Consider the following 27135-nt stretch of genomic DNA (forward strand, 5'->3'; position numbering starts at 1 on the left):
ATTCCAGGTGACTCACAACTTGTCTACCTGCCAACATCTGAAAATAATAAGTTATAGTAAAGTTATTAACTAGAACTATGTGAACTTTGAAGTAGCTAAACCTAAATTAAATATAAACATACAAAATAGCCTGGAGCTAATTAATCTAATTTGGGCTCAGTCACCTCGCTCCATTTTTGTTTGTTTGCCGTTGTTATTCCCCTTCCACCTCATATGTGGTCTGCAGAGAAGGATGATCTAGAAAATAGTCGGACGCAAAGATTGCATCTTTCTGCACCTTCAAGCAGAAATACGTGGTTACTTTTCCAAGAAACCACTCTGGACAAAGGGCTAGTCTGCAACAAGCCGCTTATCGCTTCTTATCTGCTGAAAAGGAGGAGAGATGCACCGAGGCAGATGTGTCCCAGCTGAGAGCCCGTCTCCGGGAAGCCTCGTACCCACGCAACATGTATGGCTGGAAGGGGAACCCCGTCCTCCTCCTCGCTGTCAGATATAAATTGCACGCTGGCGGCTTTGATGACAACATGGTGCTCCCTCCAGGAGCTTCCTCTGAAGCTGCTCAGAAAGCTGAGCCTGAAAGCAGCACCAAGGGAATCACCTCTTGCTCATTTTTTTAAAAGGCATTGAGATCTTTTACCACCGACTAAGCTCTTCTGCCATCCTAGGTAGGCTGATAATGTGCCCAAAGATTACACAATGCTTCAATGAAGCTGTTTAGAGAGGTTACATAGGCCAGGACATTTTTAGTATTTTAGAGGTCTGAAACTTCTGAGAGCCTTGAAAAGTGGAGGAAAAAATAATGTGCTAAAAATAAGCTCTTGATTAGGTGTGGGAAAAGTGAAGATTCAAGGAAATCTCAGGGCTGCAGCCCCAGCACGAGGTAACAATAGGCTTGAAACACAAAAAAGTGTCAGTGCAGTTAGCTTGTAAAAAGAGAAAAATGCACAATAGCACAACAGTGAGTTCACCTATTATATAATTGGAGGTTGTGTGTACATGTGCAGACAAGAAGACAGAATAAAAAGCCTCCTCTAGGAAATTCAGACTTGGCAGGTTTGGCCAGGTAGAGTATGAGGCGGGTAGTGTCTAACAACAAAAAGAAACAGTCTGTAACTAAGGTTTGAATCAAGCTACAGCTCTCCTTGCTAAACAGCAGCCAGTTTTACTGCTGCAAAACCCATAAAAACAAAGGGAGAATAAGTCTGGCACGAGAAGTAAGGCACAGGGAGAGTAAGGCAGAAAAAGAGATGCAGCATTAAATATACCATGGCTGAGTTGTGCATCTGGTTTCATACAAGGATAACTTGGAAAGCTGTGCGAAAAGCAAGAGGATTTCATTCATACTGAGTTTCCACATGGTCTGAAGTGCCTTTTCTAGGGGGCCAAAGAAAACCCAGCCTTCCTGCTGGGAGGGACGTAGCGCAGCCTGGGTGCCCTCCACCACCTCTGTGCTTTGCTTTGACGTCTGAGAGGGCTTCCCAGATTCCTTCTCATTCCCCCCCACCCCCCGACTGGTCACCCCACTTCAGGGAGTTAGTGGGATCCGTTGGTTTCACACATTTTATTAACAGTACAAACAATCCTTGATTTGGGCTTGTTTACAGCGATTTTTCCACCCCTTAGAGCCTGACTATGTCCAAGACAGTGGTCAGTTATGTGAATGTTTCACGCAGCAATGAACAATGATTCTGATGTTATTATGTTAACAGGATGAAATATTTCAATCAAACTATGCCATACCTCTTATTTTACAGGGGAGACTGCTTTAGAAAGATATTATTGACCAGTTTGGTAGAAAGAGTCTCTATGAGCTCTTCCTTTATCTTTACCTGTCAGGTCACTTCTACTTCAAAGGTGACACCACTCTTCATGCATCCCTGCTAACCCATATTAAAAAAATAAAGCAGACACATCTTCCTTAGCATGAGTTTAGTGGTTAGTGTACTGGTTATTCTTGCCTTGTTGTACTTCACTCCTACTGCTACATCTCCCAGAGCTCCCCAGTGTCTAATGGAAGATTTCCACTGGATCTGCTTGGTTTAGCTGTTTGTGAGTGAGTATGAGCTAATGAAGAGCAGTAAGAGCAACTGAGGTAAAAAACCAAAGGGTAGGTAAGAAAGAGAGGTAGAGCAGTCCCTTGTGATGCTTGTGGACAGACCAGATGCCTGTTTTGGTGTGAATTCTGAACACGAGTAGGATTGGGTTATTCCTTGACTTCCAGGGTGGAGCTTTCTGCAAACAGTAGATCTCTTGAGGTAGCACTGTCACCATCACTGAAATGCAGCTATTTCTGTGGTAAAACCCAAATCCGTTGTAACATGCGAACAGGAACGTTGCAGAATGGTTGAAAAAGGGAGCAACAAGTATCTATGCCACAGAAACAGCGATGGAGGGGAGGTGCCGTCTCTTCACTGTAGTACCAGGCATTTACAAGACTGAATGCATAACTCGGCCTGCAACAGTGAGGATGCCTTTCCTGAAAAACCAGAGTGGTCCGTGGGCTGATGTGGAACAAACCAGTTTGAGTAATGACAGCATAGAGCTCTGCCTGAGCTCATTTACTGTGCCTGCTTTGGGCAGTAGGTATAAACACTCCCTTCCTCTGAGGAACTGCATTACCAAGAGCAGTCACAACCTGCTGTAGTTTAAGTCAACTGAAAGGGAAGTTCTTAGATACGTTCTTTTTGAGACAAATAGAATCATCTCATGCAAAGATCACAAGACTCTGGCTGGACTTGGACATTTCCTAAAGTGCCAGTTGTAGAAATTTGACAGCCACAATGGGATTTCCAGGAGATGCCTGACTTATTGCTGGTTCCATGCATGCTCATTTCCAGCACGATTTGCCATGTTCCACATAGATGAACATTGACCATAGCAAAACTACAACCAAACCCATCAACTTGTTTTCCATATCCACCATATCAGTCACAACCCTCTGTCCAAATCTTTTGTCCTATTAGACTGGAAGCTTTCTGGGATCACTTGTCAGCTGTTTATCAGCTAGCATATGAAAAATATACTAAAAATGCACTAATTAGAACAAAAATGCATCAGTGTTGTTATTTTTTCATTTGACACATTTAATAGTGTTCTCTTGTCTGCAGCAGTTACCAAATCATCTGATAACTACAGCTGTATTATTGTGATTTAGACCCTAATCCTGCAATCAAGTTGATGGGGAACCGGTCAGCCACAGCGCTCTACCCCATCACCCTTGCTGGACACGCAGATTGTATTTTGAGACATTACTAGATCATTTTAATGTTCCTTTTGATCAAACAGAGTATTAATCCTCAGATTATTAATGTATAGAGACAAACATATCTCTCCTTGTTAACAACATCAAGATTAAAAGGTACTTCAAAGCTAGTAACTTCTTTCCATTTTAAAACATATAATACAGTAAATATCTTACAAATGATGATGTATGTGCTCATAATTGACTCATTAGGTATTTGCCAAAACAAAAGACACAGGGTCATTAACAACAAGCTTTAAATATTCGGTGTTTTGTGGAATGTGGGCTGCATCTTGGTACAAAAAACTATTGCAAAATTTTCCTCCCTTCCCACTGTGTAAGACTCAAATTCTTGATGCGCTCGCTGACTTGTTAGCCGAGGGGTTGGATTTGGGGTTTTTTTGTTGTTTGTTTTTTAATCAAACTAGATGATACAGATACAGGAAAGCACTCAGAACAAATTCCAGAATAGATGTTCTTACCCAGGTTTCTTTTCTTTTCATTCCCCAACTGCATAGGAAATTCAGTGCATTATTTTGGGCCTTTCATTTTAGCAGAAGGCTTTGTGGCCACCATTGTTGGGACAGACCCTCAGGAGTACACAGGTAAGGTTGCAAAGAAAAAGAAAAGACAAATGAAGCACTTTTTTGAAAGATAGATTCAAACCAACATGACAAGCAGGCTCAGACTGAATCCTAAGTAGGATTTTTTTGTAAACTTTTTGCACCACCAGCTTGAAACCAGCCACCTCTGAAGTTTGGCCATGTTTAAAATCATAGACCCAAAGATGGTAGTTTATACCTATTCTGTAATGTTTACCATTTCAGGCCAGCTCCTACAGATATGTAAATACTTTACTTGTGTGAGCAGTCCCGCTGGGTACTATTTGCATGCACAAAGCTAAGCACACGTAGCACTGTTTGCAGAATAAGAATATGATTGACAAAGCGCTTATAACCCTAAAAATGCAGGAACGTACCGAAGGGCATTAACAGAGACCAGACCAGAGCTAGGCAGCTAACTTGTTCAGCTTTTGTGAGTATGACTAGTCACGTGTTCTCATTTTTAATTGCCTAAATACACTTGTAAATCTGTTCATTAATAACTGAAGTTTAAGCTTTGGGGGCATATTCTCAAGAACAACTTCCTTTAGATCTCTCTGCAAAGATACTACTGTTTTCAGGAGAGTTATTAAAGTCCTGGCAGGTGCGGAATACAAATCTATACCGGTGAGGGGTGGAAAACTGTTCATTCCTATTCATGAACTGTGTATTATTTATACAATGTTTGTGGGCTCAGCAATGCAGAGGATATTTTTTAAATAAATGTTTATGTTCAAATAACTTTGCTAGTCTTATCTAATCTACCTTCATCATCTTAAGCACTGTAGGTGATTTTAAAAGTTTGCAAAACATTCTCTCATCTGCTTTTACACATTGGGTTTGGCAAAAAACAGTGATTTGAATATTTAGCAACTCTGACACTCAAAAAACTATCATGATACCATCAAGTATCTTAAATCTTCTGCAGAGCAGTGTTTGCAATCTATCAGTGGGAGGATTTTCCCCTCCCTCTGTTCCTACTCAACCCCTGAGTCATTCACCTCTGTTCTAACAGGCTCGTCCACTCCAGCTCTGCGGAGGACAGGTAAGTGTTAGGCTTTTCATTTTCTAGACAGAGAGATGGGCAGCGCAGACTAAGGCCCTTCCCTCAGAAATGTTCACTCACTTAAGGTCCCTAGAGACTGCTGAGGGGTCAAATCCTAAACACCTGTGAAGACCTAAGCCTGCTCAACATCCCCATGACCAAAAAGAAACGGCATGACACTCTGGGGTTTGATTTCCCAGTTACACCCTCAGCGCTGCAGCATCCTTTCTCTGCTGAATCAAGTCAAGAGCCGCTGTCCTACACAAAAAAAAAAAAAAAAAAATCTATTTGTAATCCTGACTATTTAATGTTGGCCCTGTAGCAACGAAGACTTCTGTCTCTTCCGGAAAACTGTGTTGTAAACTTTAGTAACATAACGTAGGGTGTTTTCCTCAAGTTTAATCCAAGTTCAATTTTTCCTTTAATCCTGTTACGTTCTTGACCCCACTAATCCCTGCTGGTTGCAATGAGCTCTGTAGATCCACAGTGCGCTGGCCATGCATGCACGCTCAGAGCACTTTGGCAAAATGTACTGGCAAAGCTTTCTGCCTGTGGATGTGAAATGTGCTGCCAACGCTGAGCTTTTACCAGTGGAGTTTTCTATAGCCTCTCCCAGAGAAAAAGGGGATTCTGGTGAAATACAGCGTCATTGCCACGCTACAACCACGTCTGCGCTGTCACTAGAGCCCTACAGATGACATCATACTCCCAGGTGATGTGATGGCCTGGGTTGGTCTGCAATGCCGGTGCGACCACTGCATGGAAGTGACACCAAGCAGTGTGACAGCCACCAGGAAAAAAAACCCCACACCAACAATCAGGCATTGCTTGTCTTGATTTCTTTAAACTGATCATCTAAATTTTTTAATTCATTGGCATTTGAAGAGAATGAGTTGGGTATGAAATCAGATGTGGGCTGGGAAGAGGGGTAGGTGGAGGGGGAAGAACTTGATTCTGTTTTGTAAGGCAGGTTACACATATTTGGGTGTCAATTCATGAGAGAAGTTTCACTTGACATTATCTGATATGGTCAAAATACTCAACCCTACCAGTTGGGGTTTATAATAGAAATGCCCACTCAACCTTAACTCCAGCAACCACAATTGTAGCAATATAATACACCATCACTGGACCTACTCAAGCTGCATTTTGATGATTTGGCTTACTCTTAACATGCAATCTTTAGCAACTGCCAAGCATCAGGGCTCTCCTGATCGTTAAAATGTTTTGTCTGAGCATGGCTCAGACTTGCTCATCTCATGAATGCTGTCTTGAGGGCTACTTGAAAAAAAAAAAAAAAAAAAAGGCCCTTTTTATTTAAAGTGACAATACACAGGAAAATGAGTATAGAGCTTATGAATAGCTACAGTGATTGTACTGTTCTTTTTACTTACTGATTGCACACATGAAAATTATCCTCCTTACAGGAAGCCTTTGCTACGCCTTTCAGACCCTCCGAACTCTGCACCCGCGTTTCTCAGCTACCGAGAAGAGAGTTCGATGACTTGATACTCATTGTGTGTTGGAAGGGGGATGTGGAAGGAGTGAAACAGGCCTCTATGGTCTTTGGAAGCTGGCCAGGGATGAGGCCATTGGATCTATATTTAGGAGGGGTTTCACTTAATAGGGCGTGCAGCTGTGCATATGTTGGGGTGTGAATTCCATCTCTCCCAGCATACAAAACTAAATCTTTATTAAAGCAGCAGTGACTTTGAGCCATTCCGAAGTACCCTATCATTTTCACTAGGCTGTTCATCTGTTAAGGCATTTATATGACACATATAGGAAATAAAAGCCATCAATAAATCCTGTGCTTTGTGTATACTGATACAATGACCAAAAGTGTTAATAATCTGAAACAATGCGAACAGAAACAATACTTTGTACCAATATACTTTTTCACAAATGAATGTTCAAAAGTACCAATCCCCTAATCACTAGTGTCAGAACTGGAAATATTATTACCTCCATTTTATATGTAAGGAAAACTTGGAGCACAGAAAGGCTTTGTAATTACCCAGAGTCATACACAGCCTTAACATATCCTCACATTCAGATCACTGCCTATAAAGTGTAATGCCAGGGCAATATCTGTAGCTATATACTCGTGCATGGCTCAATTCAGTGGGACCCTGAGCACAACTTGATGCTTTCCAAATCTTCCTCTAGCAGCCCAGGCAGGAGCCTTTTAACACCATAAGCGAGATTCTTCCGTGCTGGTCCAGGCAAAACTCAATGCCTGAGTAAAAACAGGCAGTTCCCTAATCTTACACTAAACAATAACATGGGAGGAGAGGACTTGCCCAAGCACAAATCCTTGATTTTACAGATTTTCAGTTGAAAGAAGGCTTCAAAAATATCTATTTTTTCCTTTTCTCCATGGGTTGTTTTTTACTTCATATTTGTGCAAGCTCACAGTTAAAAGTAAGAAGTTGTGTTCCATCTTTAATGGAGATTTTTCTCTAAATCTTTACATATGGGCCCAGTCTTGCAAAACATTTCTGAGTAACAATTCTCAGACATGACCTTTTCTGCTAAGCCACAAAAACACAACTGTGCATTGTGGTACTCAGCACCCTGTGTCCTGTTTCTTCAGCATCCTTTTTCTTGGCCTGGATGAACTTGCTCTTACTCATTTGCAATACTGCCACAGAGATCAATGCTCTAACACAAAATTTCATCACTTCTCTCTTTGTGTCTTTCTGCTGATTGCCCCTTCTCTTCCAAACTAAAAATAAGTTGTTTGTATTCACTAAGGCCCTTTACAGATTTAGCTCCTCCTTCCAATTGTCTCTAGTTTGCCATTAAAATGTACTAAATGCTCCTAGTTAGACCATGACGCAGTCTCCTTTGCTCTAGTTATATTTTCCAACATGCATATTTCTGCTTTTCCCCAGTCTGTTCCCACAGGGAGAGAAGCTCCTCATAAATACCTAAAGAGCAACCTCCTCCACTCAGTTATTTGTTATTCCTCTTCACCAGCTCGGCAGTGACAACAGGTCCAAATGAAATCTTTTTTCTCCTCCTGTGTTTGTGGTCTAATAATGGCCGTATGTTTGACCATGACTCATTGGATACCTATGTATTCTCCCCGGCAACAAGCAGAATTGCTCCGTTTTTGAGACCAGACTAGATTGGGTTTACCAAGGACAACATAGAAACAGACCAGACTTTATCCTTCTTAAAACGTTGTGCTGCTCGAACTAAAAACAAGGATTGTAAGGACTTTGGGACAAAGACCATCATTCTGTTTGGCGTTTCATAACACCAAGCACAGGGGAGTCCTGGCCCTTGCCTAGGACTCCTAGCAATAGAAGTAAAATTAAAAAAAAAAAAATCAGCAGGTTGACTGGAGCCTGTGTAATAAATCTCTGTCTTTATGTGTGCAACTGGAGAAATAGTAACATGCCCCCATGTGTACCTATTAGACAAGCACACAGTAATCCAAAGTCACATACACGCAATGATCATCATTAAAGTTTTCCACTTGCAAAGATGATTCTAAATAGAAGTGGAAAAGATGCAAAAATGCTACAGTTATTCAAAGCCCACCTCTCATAATATCACCTCTCATAAGTTGTTCAAGTTACCTTGGTGTAGCTATCTTTTTTTTTCCGATTGGCTAAAATATCGAGTGTAATATTTAGCTGTGAACAAAGTGCAGAAATGAAGGGCTTTGAATTGTTTCAAATTAATGGCTATAAAGTATGACTTAAATGCTTTTATTCAAAACTAATTATTTGAGAGCAGGTATTCTTATACTTCTTTAACAGCAGGATGCAACATTTTTAGCACTATGAAAAAGAAGCTTTTGCCATGTAAACTCATGGGGTGAAATCTCATCCTTGATCTTCAAAGTGTGACAAAGAGCTATTGATTGGGAGGATATTGTCATTTAAATTACAATTAGGGATGGGTGAAAGGTGGTTATTCAACAATTCAAACCTTTTAAAAAAATGCTGTCAAGAGCAACTTAACCTTAACCTAAACACACACTTTTAAAAACTTCTGAGAGTTTCAAGTGTTTCAGATAGCAATATGATGTGTTTAAAGCAACAAATCTGTCGATTTCTTGAGTAACATATAGTGCATTTTATTAATGCTGTAATTAAAAAAGCCCTTGTGAAACGCTTTCATTCTCGATTACCATGAAGCACACATTTGCTCCAAAACTGAGGGAGGGAGGTAGAAGGGGAGGTGTTTGCAATTTTTAATCAAATTGTATCACTCAGTTCATCTTGCTAGAAGAGCTAATAACGTGATTTAAAATCCAGATCCAATTTCTACTATAATCAATGCAAGTCTCGTTCTCAGAGGAATTTAGTTTTGATCTCAAGAGTGAAGTTGAGAAGAGCACTAGACTGGGTCTCAGGAAAGCTGGTGCAATTGCTAGTTGCTGCTGACCTGCTGGCAACCTTCAATAAGCCATCACTTCTTCTGCCCTCCACCACCTCTCCCCACCTCTCCTTGTGGAGATCTCAGGACCTCAGCCCAGAACCTATATGGACCACAAGACCCTTTCAGGGTGTCTGCAGTTATAGGAAATTTCAGTCACTACTGAAGCTGCCAGGGACAGGAGCCCATGGTTTATGCTGAAATGTGCACCTCAGTGAGATTTTGCCCAGAAGCCAACAAAAACTCACAACCTCTCCTAGAAACCACAGGTTCTGCGGTACAACCTACCACTCAGGAACATTTTGGGCCCATGTTGGGGTCTACATACACAGTCTACCTTCCATCGTGACACAAATACAAGTCATGGCGAGGGTGCCCAGCACCGCGTCATCTGGCAGCGCGTTGGCAGGACGAGGGAAGCGCTGTGCCAGCTTCTGATGGGCTGTTCCTCAATCTCATTAGTCAGTTTGAGTTCAAGCAGCTCTCCCCTTTCAGAGAGGATTACGCTGCCCTGCCAAGTTAGGAAGAGCATTCCTAGCCCTGCAGGACAAACAGCTTCCCAGACCTGTGTTTATTTTCTTGGATGGCATATGTAGCCCATTGTGCGATTAGGTAGCACAGCGGGGTTCGGAAAGTGGTATTTCCCAGGCTGCTCTGGGCTCTGGACGATCGCCAGCATCAGGATCAGGGAGGAATGTTTTCTTTCACTATACCCTGGTGAATGCGGCAGAGTTCGAAAGAGGTTTTGACTTTCCCTTTAGTACGCGGGAGACGAGGACTCCTTTTTGCCACATTTTCCTTGACAATTTGTTACATGTTTGGGTCCTACTCCAAAATCGCAGTGAAACCTGTGGATCCTGTTACCTTCAAGTAACTTTGCATCTTATTCCCCATGGGTTTTTTCTTCCCCTGGCGTGTCAGTGATTTGGTGGAAAGGGCAGAACTCAGAAGCCTCCACCAGATTGCCTCAGCTATCCGTGCTCCCTGGGCAGCGCAGGACGTGTGGCACACGGGCAAGGACTGTCGCTAAGGTCAGGCTTCCCGTGTTTTGAACTTGCTGGCACAGACCAGCTGCAAGGGGAGGAGGAATTATTTTGAACAAGAACCCCACTGATCTGTTTTGGGAGTGGTGATAATCAGAATATCCTATTTAACTTTTGACCACAGAGCAAGGGAGAAGAGCCAGCAAGGTTTTAGGAGCGAGAGTTTTTATATGTTTCTTTCTTCTGATCTGTTTTCACACTGCTAAGTAATAGAAAGGGAATTTTGGTTAAAATACAGTAATTACAACATATGAAGCTATTCAGTTGTCCAAAGAATAGTAGGTACAGTCTACATTTCTGGGTTTCAAAACAATTGTGACAAGTAGTGTCAGCAACAGAAAAAGACATTGTATAGATCTCCTTCTTAAGTTTAATAAGAACTCTTTCAAGCCCTGCTAAACTAAAATTTCTCACTAAAATAGCCCTGCTTTTTTGGGAATAGGGACACGTGGCAACAAGACTTGCACGTCTTGAAGACTGCACCCCACTCAGCTGGCCTTTGGTGACAGAGGGGCAGAGTGCGCATTCGCTGCTATTTAACTTCATTTCTCCAGTTGCATTTTACTACCTGAGCAGATGAAATGGGGAAACTTGCCTTGCTTACTGATAGCAGCAACTCTGCTCATGCTAATTGAACGATTTGTCATCAGGAAAATAACTTTGTTTTTCTGTGCCCACTGCTCTCGTCTCCCACATTGCTGTTTATTAACAGAGTTCAGTACGTATTTAAGCAGAGAAACGGCAGTAGGACCTAGATTTTAGCTGGCTGGGGTCACATTTGAAAAGAAGTAGCTTTGTATCTCCCACCAGCTGTGATCAGTGGGGGGAAAGAGTGGTGCACGCAAGCGTTGCATCCGCTTGTTAACCCAAAGAAAGCAAATAAATCCCTGTTTCTGTAACTTTTTAAAGACTCAAAAAAGAGCAGGGAAGAAAGTGGCAACTGGGTGTCTAGCACAAAACCTGCAAGTCACTGGAAAAGCGCGAAAAGAACACGGTTTGTCACTGCAAATACGCAAGTTACATTATCATTGCTTTAAAGCTGCCTGGTGCCTATGGTATAGGAAACGACCGGCGGCTCAGATCGCGGTCACGTCCCGTTTCGCTGTCCCGGCAGCGGGCAGGGGGACAGGGGAGCCGCGGGGCAGGGGGACGGGGGAGCCGCGGGGCAGGGCGGGGCAGGGCAGGGCAGGGCAGGGCAGGGCAGGGCGGCCCGGCGGCGGCGGGCGCGGGGCCCGGGGATGCGAGGGCCGGTAGTGCCGCCCTGTGGAAGCTGCGGACTCCGACCCGAGCCGCGGCTCGCTCGCCAGAACAACTCCCCGGTGCGGGGGCTCCCTCGTCACGGTTGTACAAAGCAGTTCCCGCAGATCGTGAATTAAACAAAGGGAAAGGAAAGCTGGGTTTAATTCCGAGTGTAATCCTGATTTAGGGCAGGGTGGCACACGAATTCTCACAGCTACGAGAACCACGTTTTTCCCAGCCACGTCGTTTCAGACGTCTCTCTCCTTTTCTCAGGAAACTCTGTTTCCGGTTACTATCACCAAAAAAATTCAAAACATCAACAAGAAAAAGAGTAGGGAAAATTCAGTCGCTTCATTCCCCATTGATGCTCCTGCTTTGTCCCAGGGCACTGTGCGTGCTCAGCCTGAGCAGGTTTCACGTCAGCTCTCCGCTCGCCTCTAGTCTGGGTTAGTTTAGCAATTTTCTCTTTTTTTTTCCCTGACCCAGCTATAATCAGAATGGGCAGATGAATATGAACTTGCTTTTAAGAAATAGTCTCCATCCTAACGAAAAGAAAGAAAATATGTGGGGGTTTTTATCAGTCTCTGACAAGTTTTGATTTCAGATGAGGTTTTTTACCAATATGCTGTTTGATCTTTAGTTTACCTGAAATCCCTTTTCTCAGGTTAACAGACATAAGTTGTATGATTGTTTTATACCAATTACTAAAAAGAAAATACCTTCTAAGACGTTTGCCTCAAGATGGGACTTGAGCCTCTCTCATCTAGCTCATTTCTAAGGGGTATCTTTTGGCTAGATGAGTTGGGGTATGACTGGAAGATGAAGGTTTTATAGGCCCTGAGAGCTTTGATTCCTGTGCGTAAATATGGCAGCAGCAACATTTAACCTTTTCAATCACTCATTTTTGTGGGAGCTAGGAAAGTGTTTATATGTATATTCTTAACCGCTGCTGGTCCCTGCAAGATTTTTCACAGCATCTATTATTCTCATGGGAGAAGTAGCTGGGTAAGTGGCCACAAGGCTTCTGAATTATAACCCCCATGCACAATACATTTTGTTTAATTTATAACCATGTAATTTAAACGGCTTACTTAAATTATGAAATACTCCCAACCCCAAACCCAATACATTTGCATTAAGTAACATTAATGCAGGACTGGCTTATGCATTCCAAGTTTTTGTGGTTTCCCAATTAGTCCTCCAGTAACAGTATCACATTATCATAATTTTGAGGTGTTACAAATGTGATATCCAAATTAGAGATCAAATTCCCTAGTTATATGTTTCTTCCTTGAGGGCTTACCAATCAAACACAGACTCAGCAACAACGAGGATACGCTAAAAATTCTTGTTCTTCATATTCAGTCCCTAGCTTCATAGCAGTGACGAGTGACTCTAAGAAAGGCAGGTTATGAATAGCCCTTAGACAAACACTTGACAAAGTTATTCCTGAAGAGCGGGCGAACCTCTAGAAGCGATCTTTAATTACCAGAAGTTCTCAAGTGGTAAATTTTCAATAATTTCACTAACATAAGCTGATACAACTGAGATTTGCTCAAATTCATTACTGGCTTACACACGATACCGATTTTACGTGCAAACTAACCCCCAGTGCAAAGCCTAAGTCAATGGAAACTGTAGAGTTTCATTTACTTTCAGTCTGGAAACGAGATGCTGGGACACAGAGCCATACAAGTAAGCCTTCTTCACCTCGAGATTGGAGAATATTATTGCAACTTTCATCAAACGGAATAATGATTTCCATCTGTAACCTAATTCATACAGTGCCTCTCCCAGTTCCTGGTAACTTGCTTTCAAGACACAGAATACTGTAAATGTTTGGATTTTTTGGCTGCCCAAACTTTAAAAGGAAGAGAGAAGAGCTTGAGTTACCACATCAGCCCCAAACAGGAGAGGTTAGAGTTCTCAGAAGATACATAACAAATCACTGAAATGAAATAGAATACAGCTGTATGCTAGAAAACTATACATGTATTTGTTGAGTAAAAACTCAAACAACAAATCAAGCTACACTCACAGCAGAGGTAATCCCAAAATGCCTCCAGCCATACTAAAACATAAGTACCGCCCAGGTGAAAAAGGAAAATTATATGATCCTTTCTCCAGAACCACCACCCATTTCTGCAGCAAGATTTTTTGTGCGCTGAGTTATTCAGCTCACAATTGTAGGTAGTAAGACCATTTCACTGTATCCAAACACCAAATTTTATCTATATACTCCTTCCTTGCAGCAAAAATATTAAGTAACAAGTACCAGCCTCATCTGACAATCTATAATCAAACTTGGCATTGGTTTATAGATAGATTAGGTATGTAGGACGTCAAAGAATAAACCTCAGGGAATGAAAATGAACAATGGCATTATTTTCTTACAGTGAGTTTGAGAATAAGTTGTATTTAGAAAATATTTATGACTCATACATAGCCATGTATTTTGCTTACACCTCAAAATATCCCAGAAATATTAGTGAACCAACATTAAAGATTATCAGCATGACTGTGTGCCTTGATAAAAGCATGGGAAACTAAATCTGGATTTTTAGAAGGGCATCCTAACACAATGTTTTGTGTCCATTGCCTAATTTAAAAAAAAAAAAAATGACAGAGTATATAACAAATCAAGATAGAAGTGTAGGCAAAATTTCAAGTCTAAATTATTCCATGAAGTTCAGTTCCAGAAACTTAATTTTACTCTCAAGTTTTTCCTGAAATGCACATATAATTCACAAACAGCCTCCTGTTTCCCTATTTCAGTATTTTCAGACTAGCTGAAGAAAACTATCCGTACAGAATTAAAAAACGGTAGTGATAATTCAGAGGAAATTCATTTTTCTCTCCCTCGGAAAAAGAAGGTTCAGCCCAACAGACTACTGAGTTCAGGACCATATAGGTTGGTACAGCTCACTGGAGCATTAATAACAATGGCTTCAAACAGCCTGGCACAAATACATATCATTTTTGAGATGTATTAGGGGATTTAAGGGGGGAAAACCACTTTGCAGAAGTGCTGGCATCTGAGAAAAATGCCATTGCTTTCCAGTGATATCTGAGTTTACAAGTTGTCAAAATACAGTTCCTATTAGAAAATGATCTTTTTTGATGGTGTGCCTGCCAAGTTCTCACAAGTTGGTTTGAACTGGTCATTTCAAGAAAGCCACTACAGACTTATCCCCTGCAGAGCTTCAAACACAGGTTTTTAATTCAGTAGGCATACAGAGAAAAGAGAAATACACTGTGAAAAGCTTTTTTTTTTAGACCTCTTGATCTTTTTCCTTTTGTTATGTATTAATATTATCATTAAATATCAATCACTCGGGTTAACCTGTACATTGTAGGAGGTTAACCTGTATTTGAAACGTCAGTCAACAACTTGCATGGCTAGTGCCATAAAAACATTGCAAATGACTCATTACAAAGCTCCCTCCTTTCTTTGCTCTTAGGTGATGCATTTCTACAAACCCCAAACCCCACAAGGCTACCAGATTTGTGTTAAGAGAATCCACAGCTTTCGCCTTCTCAACAGAAACAGCATTTACGTGAGATATGGGAGCAGCAGCCCCAAGCTCCACCAGCAGAAGCCCAGCACAGACACGGAACATGAACCCCGTCTCTGTTACCGGTTAAGAGTAATACCAACTAGATGTGTTCACCCTCTTCCCTATTTGCACCAGGACTAAAAATGACTCCTGTGGGGAGCTCAGCAGCTGAAGGGCCAGGTGCTCACTGCTCGTGTAATTATTTTATAGCTGTCACAACTGGTTGTAACACTTCTCTCCTGGCCTTCCAGCCCCGTGTACAGTTGACTGCACTGTCTTATTCTCTTAGATGTAATTGTTTTTTCTTCCCCGCCCCCCCCCCCCCCCCCGGTGATTCCTGGTATACAGTTCACCATGGTGGGAAATACCAGTTCTTGGAGGGCTGTATATACAATGCTCTTTTAAGATTCAGAAAGCCTTCCCTGGTGGTCGCATGATATTTGAAGATTGTATGAAAATACATATGAGATGAAAACCAGCACGCATCTTTTTTGAAATTCAGTTTGCCTCAAGGTCAAGGAAATTTTGCAGGAGATTCTGTTCTGGAGAATTCTTTCTTCGGCTCACATGCCTAAGCAGCAGGCGTAAAACATTTGGCCCCATGAGTTCCCACTCTCTGTACAATCAGTAGCACTGTTAATACCAAGGCAATCACTTGTGTATTTAATATTGTACTCAGGGTTCATTTTTTGTCAGGTAGCAGACTAAAATGACATGGAAGTTATTAGACAGCTCCAAAAGTGAGTTATGGACATGAAAAAAAAAAGAAAAAAATCAGATACAAAAAGAATATTTAGGAAACTAATGAGTCTGAACAGAATTAATACCAGCCAACCCACAAAATACAGAATATTTGCTTTGCTCTTTTTCCAGCGCTTTCCACACCGACTTGCATGAATAAGTCAAACTGACAGCTGCAACTTGTAAGCAGAAGGGAGGTCATCAACTTTTGATAGATCCTCTTGTAATCAACAGGTTTTGGGTTTTTTTTTTTAACATGAAGAAATATTTTCTCAATTTGCTTTTCCATATAACTCAAGCTTCCTTGAGTCTGGTAGCGTAAAAAGGTTTAGCAAATTCAACACTCAGGCAGTGATGGTTTCTGCAGTGCCCCAACGTAATGTCATTAAGTGCTCAACAATGACTTTAAATAAGTAGCTTTTGGAAGTTATATGTCTTTGAAGTTTCATTAATTAGTCATATCATTGGGAATGTATGGCTAAAGTAAATTACAGTGTTTAAAATATCTACTCTTTCAATGTGAAAAATGAAAGGATCCAGCTACCTTGTCTTTATACTAATGAAGATATTATTAATTGGTTTAGCAAAAACATAGATCTAACCATAATGTGCAACAGTTATTAAAGATAATTAACTACAGATCATTGGTTTGAAACATCTAGTCCAAAATGATTTCTGAAGGGCACATTATTCTATGAGATAAAATAATTAAATTTCTAACAGCTGCATAAGACAACTGTGGCATATCTAGTGTTTTAATTTCTTTTGTTCTAGCCTCATGGTACTCCTCTGTTTTAGATTTCGAAAATGCTACTAGTGTTTCACCGCGAACAGTCTGTACAGCGTGTTAGACTGGAATATTTCATGTCTGAGGAAAAAATGATGATTGAAAGAAAAGGATTAAAAATGACAGCACAGCTAATAATACACACACGCACGTGTGCACGTGCACACACACACAAAGGCAGCTACTTCTCTTCGAAGGAGAAAAGGAGACGATAGGAATCAAATGAAACAGAGGGTTAAATATGTTTCCGTTCTAACATTAGCTACACAAGTCCTGCTCAAACTGAAACGGCACATTTGCAAATTAAAGAAAACCTCGAAGATGAAGCAATGCCAAATACTTGTAGATTAATTAATAATGGAATCATACACAGCCACATAAATTAAGCAAGTACAGTAAAAAAAAAAAGGGGGGGGGGGAGCAACTGAGGAGCTGGAACAGAAGTCTGTTTATTAAAACCCATATGTTCCAGGTCCAGAATTTCTGAGCTTGCGTCTGCTCCAGTACCATTCCCAAAAATGTCTGTGGTCAGTATCTGTTATACGTGCCAGTACTGGGTTTGTCATCAATTTCTTGATCTCTTTTTTTTGATCTCAGTAACCTACAAATGCTTTCAGTAGCCTGGATCTGCATTAATTAGAGTGCTGTTTGCTTACAGCATTAGATTTCTCCCATGTTTTGTAAGAAAATTCATGTCCCAAAATATTCCTCATTTGCAGCAAATTTAGCTGCTTCAGCAGAGAGAGAGATTTAGACAGGAAAGGCAGGGAGGCAGGAAATCACACAGTTCAGTCAAGATTAGGTGTGTTGCTAGCTAATGTTGATTTAGCAAAAGAAAGACTGCTAAAAAGGCATTGCCCAGTGCCCCAGAATTCATATGGTCTAAACAATAACAATATGTCTTCATATTTGATTGGTTTGTCATTCCATACTTTACATTTATTATAAGAATTCTATTTATTGTGATCAACATGATCATCTGTGGCTTGAGAGGGAACAAAATTTGTTTGAGGACCCCTTAGGCTCTAAAATAATTTTTTAAATTCTCTAGAACGGTGGACAGAGTGGCATTGTTTACCTCCGCTCCTATTTATTACCCTAATCAGAGGTAGGATGCAGAAAACATCTGTAAATATAATTTTGGGAAAAACAGGCTTAGAAGTTGGTTACCAGTGGTATAAAAAAGAATTCAGACCACTGCATTTTAAAATAAAGATGTTTGGAGGGTAAGGTTTGATGTTCCTTGCCACGAGGAACAATCCTGTCCTGCGAGGATTTGTACTTGTGCTTAAGAAGAGATTAAAGACAGGTATTACTCCTGGCAGTTTTGGGGTCTTCTATAAGGGACTATCCACACTGTAGAAATAAGAAGCAATGAATGGTCTCTGGGGTTGGTTCCCTCCTGCCTTCCATCCCTTGTCAGCACTGGGACTACGGAAATGCTGAAAAATGCTCGCAAATAAGGCAGTTCCTGCTCCTTTGCCCTGGTGTAAGGGACAGAACTGGAAAGTGGGGGAGGTGGTCCCCCCCCATGTGACAGTGAACCACACAAGTGCAAGTGTGGAGCACCGGGGTGCAGGCACCCAGAAATCCCAAGGGTGGGAGTGTGCAGAGACCTGCCCGCGCTGCCCGTTGTAGCAGATCTCCTGCTTCCACCGCAGAGATACACTTCCCTTGAATATTTTGTGGGTTTCTTTTTTTTTAATTAAAGATTCCCAAATGGACACATTTTCTAGTGATCTTGGTTTAAAAGCCCACAGAGGATTTTAGAGAGAAGAAAATATTACTGCAAAACAGAAGTCTTTTCTTGGCAGGGTCCCCCTTTCGCTCTCGTAACGGCGCTGCGGTGTGAGGCACGCTTCTGCAATCTTAGCTGACCTATTTGTTGATGTATTTCAGGTAGCCAGGTGTCCCAGTACTTTAGGAATTCAGAAGAAAATGATATTCGACTGTTTGTCCTGGTTTCTGTGCTATCAGCCAGCTGGTTATCCACTGCTCCCTTCCAGCCCTCCCTTCCCCCACCGAAAGCCTCCAGGTCACTTGCTGACCCGCAGCACATCCCTCCCTACCTTTGGAGATGAACCTGGGGTCCAGCTACATCTGTGCTGAGGCCTCTCGTTGTGTGTCTGGCACACAATGAATGTGAAGCTCTCCAAATGTCAGAGCATGCCAGCTGATGCACATTGAGATTTAGAGCATCACAGATTTCATTGCACAAACAAATGCTCAAGAACTTGACAGGGGAGTTGCCGTCTTTACAAGGGAAGGAAAACTTGCCAAGGGTGATTTAGCTACAGGTTAGGAGAGCACTGAGGAGAGGAGTAATGAGGAAGGCTGACCAGGCACTGGGTGTATAGACGGAAACAGAAACACGAGCAAGGAGCCTACAACCAGGTAGATCTCCTGTCTCACCCTCCACTGGCTCCAGCTTTCTAGCACTCCGATTCCCAGAGGAAGAAGTGCCCCAGTCCTACTTTCAGCTGCCAAAATGTTCTTCTACCAATGTGAATTCACTCAGCTAATGATGCACTGTGCCTTGCAAGCACAGACATCTCATCTGCACCTAAGCGTGACGGCAAAATTCAATCAAAAACTCTTCCTTGAACATTATTTCCTTCATCAGCGAAACCATTTACTCAAGCCAAATGACTCATATCCCAAAAAGAGCCACCAGCCCAATATATCCAAATAAAATTTTTGCTGTTGTATGCTCACTCCCATACCCCCCAGCCTTTCTATCACCATCCTTCAGACCACCACTCCTAGTTCACACATCCCCCTGCCGCTTTGTACATGCTGTGGCTGTTGGGACCTACGGTCCCAGTCATCTCCTAGCACCCAGGCTTGTGAGCGGAGCACAGGGCTTGGCAGAGCTGTGTGTATTCCTTCTTAACATAAAGCTCCATCCTTCCCCAAGGTACCACCTCAGAAGACCGGAGGGAAGCAGCAGTGAGGGTGGGAGGATGCTTGGTGAAACAGTCTGGGCTTCAAGCAGGGCTTAGCCCATCTTGTCTCTCCGCTGCTTCCTCTGCCAGGGTGTTAAAGCAAGGAAAATATGGTCTGGCAAGAGCAAAGCCCTGTTTTCTGCAAAGGAAGGGAACAGCTGCTGAATACCTGGGACAGCAAGTATCAACGGGGCTCCATTAGCGTTCATTCCACTAAAGGGCTGGATTTCCCTTCCCCTGAGTTGTAGAACTCTAATTTCACTGACTACAGTGATTCCAGCGGTCTAATTAGGCCCCCAGATAATAGTCAAAGTAGTTATGTTATCTTTTCACTGATTTTATATTATACATATTTGTCTGTTAAATGTAACGATTCGATGTCCCAGATTTACAAACTTCGGCTGGCAATCCACTTAAAAATCACAAGCTACCTGCCGCTGGTCTGGTATGTTCTCTATTTACGGCAAGCCCAAATGTTTGCTTTATGCTGTCAGCGAACAGAAACTGTTTGAAAAAAAAAATAATAAAAATAATTGAACATCAGCCACTGAACCAGCAGGAACGCAAAATATTTCCATGAAAGGGAATCCAACAGGACCAGCGATCTGTAGGGTAACTATTCTCAGTGTGAGGAGGAAAAATGAGCCAAGTGCAGAAGCCAGGCTTGTTTCCTCTCTCCCCATAGGGTCTCCTATCCCAGCACTTTCTGAAAGCAGGGTACACGAAGTTCCTAGGCACAGCCATACTATTCCACCCCCTACCAGGAAGCTATTTATTTTAACAGCCACAGAAGCTTTTCATTGTGTTCTTGGTCTAAACGGTTGGTTGTGCACTTGGGAGAGGTACAGCTGATTTTTACTGGGAACTGTGGGAGCAAGGGAGGAGGTGTCAGGAAGGAGCAATGTGCGCCGGCGATCTCCCTCCTCCCCTCGCCTCCGCCAACCAGATATAAACAAAGTTACTAAAACAAAGGAACAACATCAAGTTCCTAGGTTGAAAATAGCCTGACACTCATTGAGGAAAAATTCCTTTTCTAGTTAGTGGCCAAGTTCTAATCGTTGATGGGTGGCACTGCTGTTGCTGCACGGGCTCTTCGTCCCCAAGGCGGCTCAGCATCTCCCTCCCATTTGGTGCCTAAATCCTGTTGCCAAAACAGTTCCTGATACCACTGGTTTCTGCACTGTTGCTGGAGGATTATCCAGCAATATACTTGCATTGTAGGGATTCTGAGTTGTGGCAACTGGAGAATCAGTTACTGCTAGGAAAAAAAAAATTAACAAAAAGTAGCAACAGTCATCTCCATGGGAAAATCAACACCTTCTCTCTTTTTGGCCACGAGTGCTGCCTTGCCTGCCAGCAGACCTGCAGGTATCATTACACCTTTCTGATTAAAGCGCGGATACCACTGTCCCATTGCCCAAAATTTATATTTAGATTGTGAATTTTACACTGGTTAAGATTGAAGCAAAAATGCATTGGCTCACTGATATTTCAGAGATGTTATTCTTCCCCTTGTACTTAAGACAGGTTATGGTGATAAGATCTCTTTTCCCCATATCTGTCTCTCAGTGGCTTATTATTGGGTGCAGTTTTAACAAAGGTTTGTCATTTATTCACCGAACCACAGTGGCACGCCTGTTTCCAAAACTTCACATTATACCTCTTCTCAGAAGTCATTCCTAATGCAGGTGGGTTTAGTTCCCAGAAATAAACTGGGTTTAGAGAGCCCAGGTGCAAGGACCGGTTGTTTCCCATGGGGTCCCCTGGCATCAGTGGGTGCCCAAGCCTGTCCCCGTCCCCTCTGGGCACCATCCCCACCACGAGCGAGCCATTTCGGGGAGCTGATTTGGCCAAGGAGTGTCCCACTGGTGACAGTGGAGGAGAAAGAGATGTTTGTGTATGGTTGCATGATCTCAGACTACCATAAAAGATATTACTTAAAGGCCTAGAAGATATTATTTGTTTTAAATTGAAAGCAAAACAAAGCAAACTTTACTTAACCATGTCTGTTTTCTCGATATCCCCCCAGACTTGTCGAGGGACTCTGGAACTACAGCAGGCATTTTATCTTTCCCTCTTCTAAATAGCAAGTTAAAAATTAACTGCTTCATCTTCACATTGCTCACTCCTTAAGTAGTTTAAACTTACTTTTAACTGTTACATGCCAACAAAACAGGTTGCTTAATTGATTTGACCTTTCACAGTATTTTTTAATTTTCAATCTTAGTTTCATTGTTCCATCTGGCACTTTAAAACGGCATCTGGTTAACTGTACTTAACCAGCTGATCACTGTACAGTTATTTTTAAATGTAATGTATGCTTAAACAGATGTTATTTTTATAGATGTACATCTAAACTGCACTTGTATACGTGCTATGTCTGCATAAGCTCTTTCTGCAATTCAAATGTTGACACCAAAAATTACAAGCCAGAATGCTTATGAACTTCACTATTATGTTACTGCACTTTTTTGCAGCTTGTTAGGTAAACATCAATTCAGTTCTTTTTTTCTCTGTTCATTGCACATAAATAAAACATTAGCGTTCAGTTTATAAAGTGATGAACATTTTGCTGTGTTGGATTTAGCTTTATAAATACAACTGCTGTCAGCAAGAAAAAAGGATTTATTGAATAAATAATAAGAAAGCTAAAGGAAAATGAAAGTATATATATTATGCAAAACACGGTGTCTGTCCACAGGTCACGTAAGGGTCTTCAGACACATAGACATCCCATGTGAGAATATTTAATAACAGTGCATTTTTGCAAGATATAGTTAGTCTCCTGAAGCAAGAGCAGATTTGTAAAATGCAGTACAACATTGATAGCTGTAATTGTTAGCAGTAACTGGGGGCTCCATTTTTAACACTGTACAGTGAAAAGCTCAAGTTCAAAGGTCCTCTGAAGTTGAGAGTTGTACAGAAGGGATAAAAATGGAGAATATATGACTAGTCTCATAGAACAAGCATTGGCAATCTATTAAATAAATGTATTAAAGAACTACTAAATTTTACATAATATTGCCTGATTTTACAGTAAATTCATCCTTGTTCACTAAGATTAAGACCTCATTCTTCCAAACACCCTGCTGAAATTAGCGTTAACTACCAAGATTTGGACAGAGGCTAGCTCAGAACAAATTTTTTTCCCATTCGTTTAATGTTTGTAGTTGGCTTAGTAAATTACAGTTTTTGAATCCACATATTGGATGGTTTGGGAAACACAAAACATAAGATATAAGCACCCAATCCTGAAAACCCAGCCTGATTTTGAGAATAGCAAATAGAAAAACTTTTCCAGCCAGCATGCTGTTTTTTTCGAGGGGAATAATGACTTCTACAATATCTAATATATTGTCTCCAAAAGAACTTAAAACTCCGTATTAAAAGCAGGTCGCGCAACATGCAAGGGCGTATGCTACTTTGCACAAAGGAAGCGGTCGCAGTGCTGAATATTTCACAGAGAACTTTTAAGTATCAATCTCAAGGTTAAAAATTGCTGTTATACATAATACCTCAGTAATTGATAGACATTTTCTCTCTCCAGAGCCCATTTTCTGTGAAAAACACCACATAACATCTGTTCATAAACAGTCCTTCTGTGAGAACACTGACACAGGTCTTGAGCTTCTACTGGCTCAATTCCCCTGCCATACACAGATGGCACGAGGTATTTATACAGCTGAATTCTTTGTAATACAAGCTCAACTATATCTTCAGGTAAGACTGCGGGCAAACATGTGCTTGTACTATTCCGCTGACTTACCTCAAGTCATTTAAACAGTTCCCTCTGACACAAAGACAAATTGTATTGCACCATTACACAAGTGTTTTGTCTGAAAATCACCTTCAGCAATCAGCACGGAGCTCTGCAGAGATAAGGACAATTTTGGGACACAGAAAACCTACCAAGTTTCATGTTAATGAGCTAACAGTTACATTAAGATTCAAGACTTGGGGCTGTTCTCCGTGATTTTGATGTATGTGTTTTCCTTTTGTAGCAAGTATTTGTTTTGGTGGTATAATATCTTGGGGTTATTATAACATGCAAAATGTTAAACAAAGAGACAAACCCTGACATTCAGCTTTCACATACATAGCAACAGAATGTATAGGTTAGCCGCGGTTTTATATATGCTATGTTCATTATTCCCTCCAAGCAATTCTGAGTGAATTACACTTTACAATGCATTCAGAAATTGCTTTCCTATTTATCTCCATGAAATGATGGAGGGCTTCACTTGACTTCTGAAGAGATCTAGGTACCATGACACCATCTGCCAGACGACATCCTAGTCCTAGGCACACATATGCCCATGCTTTGACTGTGGTCTGTATACGCTTAAGAAATAAAGCACATACATAGAGGATTTGCAAGGTGAGAGCCTCGAAAACTAGAAGCTCCAAAACCAAAAACAGCCTGTCAGTGTTTTCAAGTGGGGGGGAAAAGTAAACTTTGGCCAAAATTTCAAAGGTACTTAATTGAATCTGCTTCAATCGTTCTTTCCATACCTCAACCCCTAGCAAGTTACTGAAGTCCACATTGGTGATTTAAGAGAATATCATCTACATAAAGGCATGGAAAAAAAATCAAAATTCTTGACAAAAGAACCCTTTAATGAGGATACATACTGATAAAACTTTGAAAGAAAGAACTGTATTTTAGGTCATTCTTTCAAGCAAAAGTAGTATATACCTGCAGGGGGCTGGAGACCAACAGCTTAAACTATACACGGATTCTAATTTTACCTATAGAAGGTTTAATAAAAAGGTTTTTCAGGGAGCTACTCATCCTGCAGAATAAATCAAAATGTACTTTCCCTACTCTGGGAAAGTACGGGACGTGTTTCAAGTAACCTGTGTTGATGTACTTTTTGGGTGACCCCAGGAAGGTGGACTACATCACGCACAAGTCTTCGGTACAGGGTGAAACTACCATTGAAGGAAAGGGTAAAGCAATTGTCCTAGTGAAGAACAACAAAGCTGCTGTTATGTGCAATGGGGCTGGAGAACCTTCCAACAGGCACAACACAACTCTGCTAATCCCAGAGCTTCATCATCAGTTACGTCTCCCTTGGCATCTTTTAAACACTGAAGAGGAGGCTGGATTTGTACATTGGCACTCACAACTACAAGGTCAAGATGGATAGATAGGTTCAACAGGAAAAGAGGCATCTCTTAGCAGGAGACCAAAACCAATTAAACGTTTTAATTGTGGCAATTAAAACAATAAAAGAAATCTGGTTCTGTTTTCAGCTGCAGCACAGATTCCCTGCATGGTGCAGGCATGTCAACAGACAGCACTGTATTTCTTTGGTTCCTGTCTGTAAATGGGAATGTTACTAATGCTTCCTGGTCTCAGGAAGATGCAAAATAAGCCCATTTGTGTTTGTGATGTGCTTATACATTGTAGCCGTCAAAAAGCCAGTAAATAGCATGGCATCACTAAATGTCTTTGTAATATCCTGCTTAAATTTGGTGGCTTCTTAGTTGTGCTCTTTTTTTTTAAGCTGATGAGAAAAATACAGTTAAATACTGATAAGTTCAAAGAGAGATTATGTGGAAACGGATGCTGCTTCCTTTTTTTATACTTTATAGTGTAAGAATTAACTCAGAATGATGCCAAATGCATCATTCAATTTAAATATCGTGCTCGCTTGTGGCCTGTAATGTGATCCAATGCATTGTAAGCAACGTCTTGACAGAGTATATGTGATGAATACTACTCAGTGTATCAAACACCAACTGTACTAAATCCACAGTAATGCTTCCTTTTTGTAAGTTCTTTATGCTCCAGTAGTTTCCATTTTTATGATAAGTATGAACCAAATCAACTCAGAATACGTTCCACCAAGAGCTTGTTCTTTTGCAAGAATCAGTCACCCAATATTTATCAATTAAGACTTGTAGAATAAATAATGCAGAGAATAATTTCATAACACTGATATTAAGAAAACATAATTCTCCAAATATAATTGGACCTGCTTCTCTTAGCACTAAATTGTTTTAATTTTTGCTTCCCTCTAAATTCTCTTCCCTTCTACCAAGCGATACTTCACTCAAATGGTGTTTCAACTGCACTTAATGCACATTATAATGATCATGTCTTTAGTTTTTTTCTTTTGAAGCTCTTTTTAATTACAAAATAATATCCTGTTTGAAGAACATAGCTTTGATTTCTCCCTTGGCATTTAGTAATTATAAACTTGTTCTCATTATCAATATATTTTGCATGTTGTTAGTTTGTTGTGTTTTCCTTTTTTTTTTGTTCTCGAATACAGGAAGCATAACTTGGGTGACGAAGAAGTCATCCATTTCAGAGCCCTGATGTTCACAGCCAGGGCTCGGTAGTCTATGACTGTCATCAGGATAAAAAGCATGGATCAGATATGTGAGAAACAGAGCAGTATCTGGTGGCTGGGATGCAACTGTGGGAGCCAGAAAAGCTGGCCTGGTCCATCAGTGGCACGGCATCGATCTATTGACTGGATTGCATTATAACTAACCGAGTGAAAACCCAGCAAGAGACGTATCCAAACCTAAACCCAAAATTAACAAAAAAAGAGTGATTTACATCCCTGTCTCATCAGTGTCTGAGAAGGGATTGGCAATCTCTAAGCTTCATATGTCCAAAACAGAGAGACTGAAGTTATTCACATTTGCTAGCATCTTTGGGACTTCTGAAAAAAGATGTTTCACAAATGAAAGCTATTACGACATCCAACAACATGCAACAAAACCATACGTTTTTAGGCAATGCAAATTAACAGAACTGCTACACTCGTATTGAAATCTGCTGAATAATTTTACTGAGAGTGATGCTTTCTGCTGGTTTTTTCTAATAATTTTACTGCAGATAACAAGATACCAACTTCTGCCCTGCTACACCTCAGCATCACAGCCAGAAATGCTGGTGATGCTCTGCAAGATCTCCTGGATACATTAGAAGCAAGCACACAAACACAAAAGGGTTAAGAGAGTGAGGTCTTAGGGAGGTCTGGGCAAAACTTATTTTAGTTTGGATTTAGACCAGAATTTGCCATTTGAATAACCCTAACATATACATGACAGAGTATAATGTATGTCCTTTTTCTGAGCTGGTTTACATAACTGCCTCTGTAGACTATGGTCCAACAGCAGTGCCTGTCGGGAATTTCACTGTGGTCAGTAAGATCTTTGTTTTAATAAAACTGCATAACAAAATATAGCTTTTACTGGCTGTGAAATATTAAGTGGGAGATACAGTGTAGGGAAACAAGAAGCACACATTGAAAAAGGGTGGTGTTTTTTAATAGAACTTCCATACAGACATAAGGCACTGGAAGAGTCTGATCCTTTCCTCTTTGTGTATGCACACACTCTCTGATGCAGAGGAGAAACGTTAAGTTTAATTAAAGCTGTGGACCCTGCAGGAATGTCTTGTACGTAAAGAAAAAAAAAAAATCACTTAAATATGTGAGCTAGAAAGATTTCATGCGTATATAGTTAGCCATATAGTTAAGTGTTTGCAAGATCACCCCGGAGATTGAAGCCACTCTAG

This window comes from Opisthocomus hoazin, chromosome 11 (genome assembly GCF_030867145.1).
Source record: "Opisthocomus hoazin isolate bOpiHoa1 chromosome 11, bOpiHoa1.hap1, whole genome shotgun sequence".
NCBI classification, from domain to species: Eukaryota; Metazoa; Chordata; class Aves; order Opisthocomiformes; family Opisthocomidae; genus Opisthocomus; species Opisthocomus hoazin.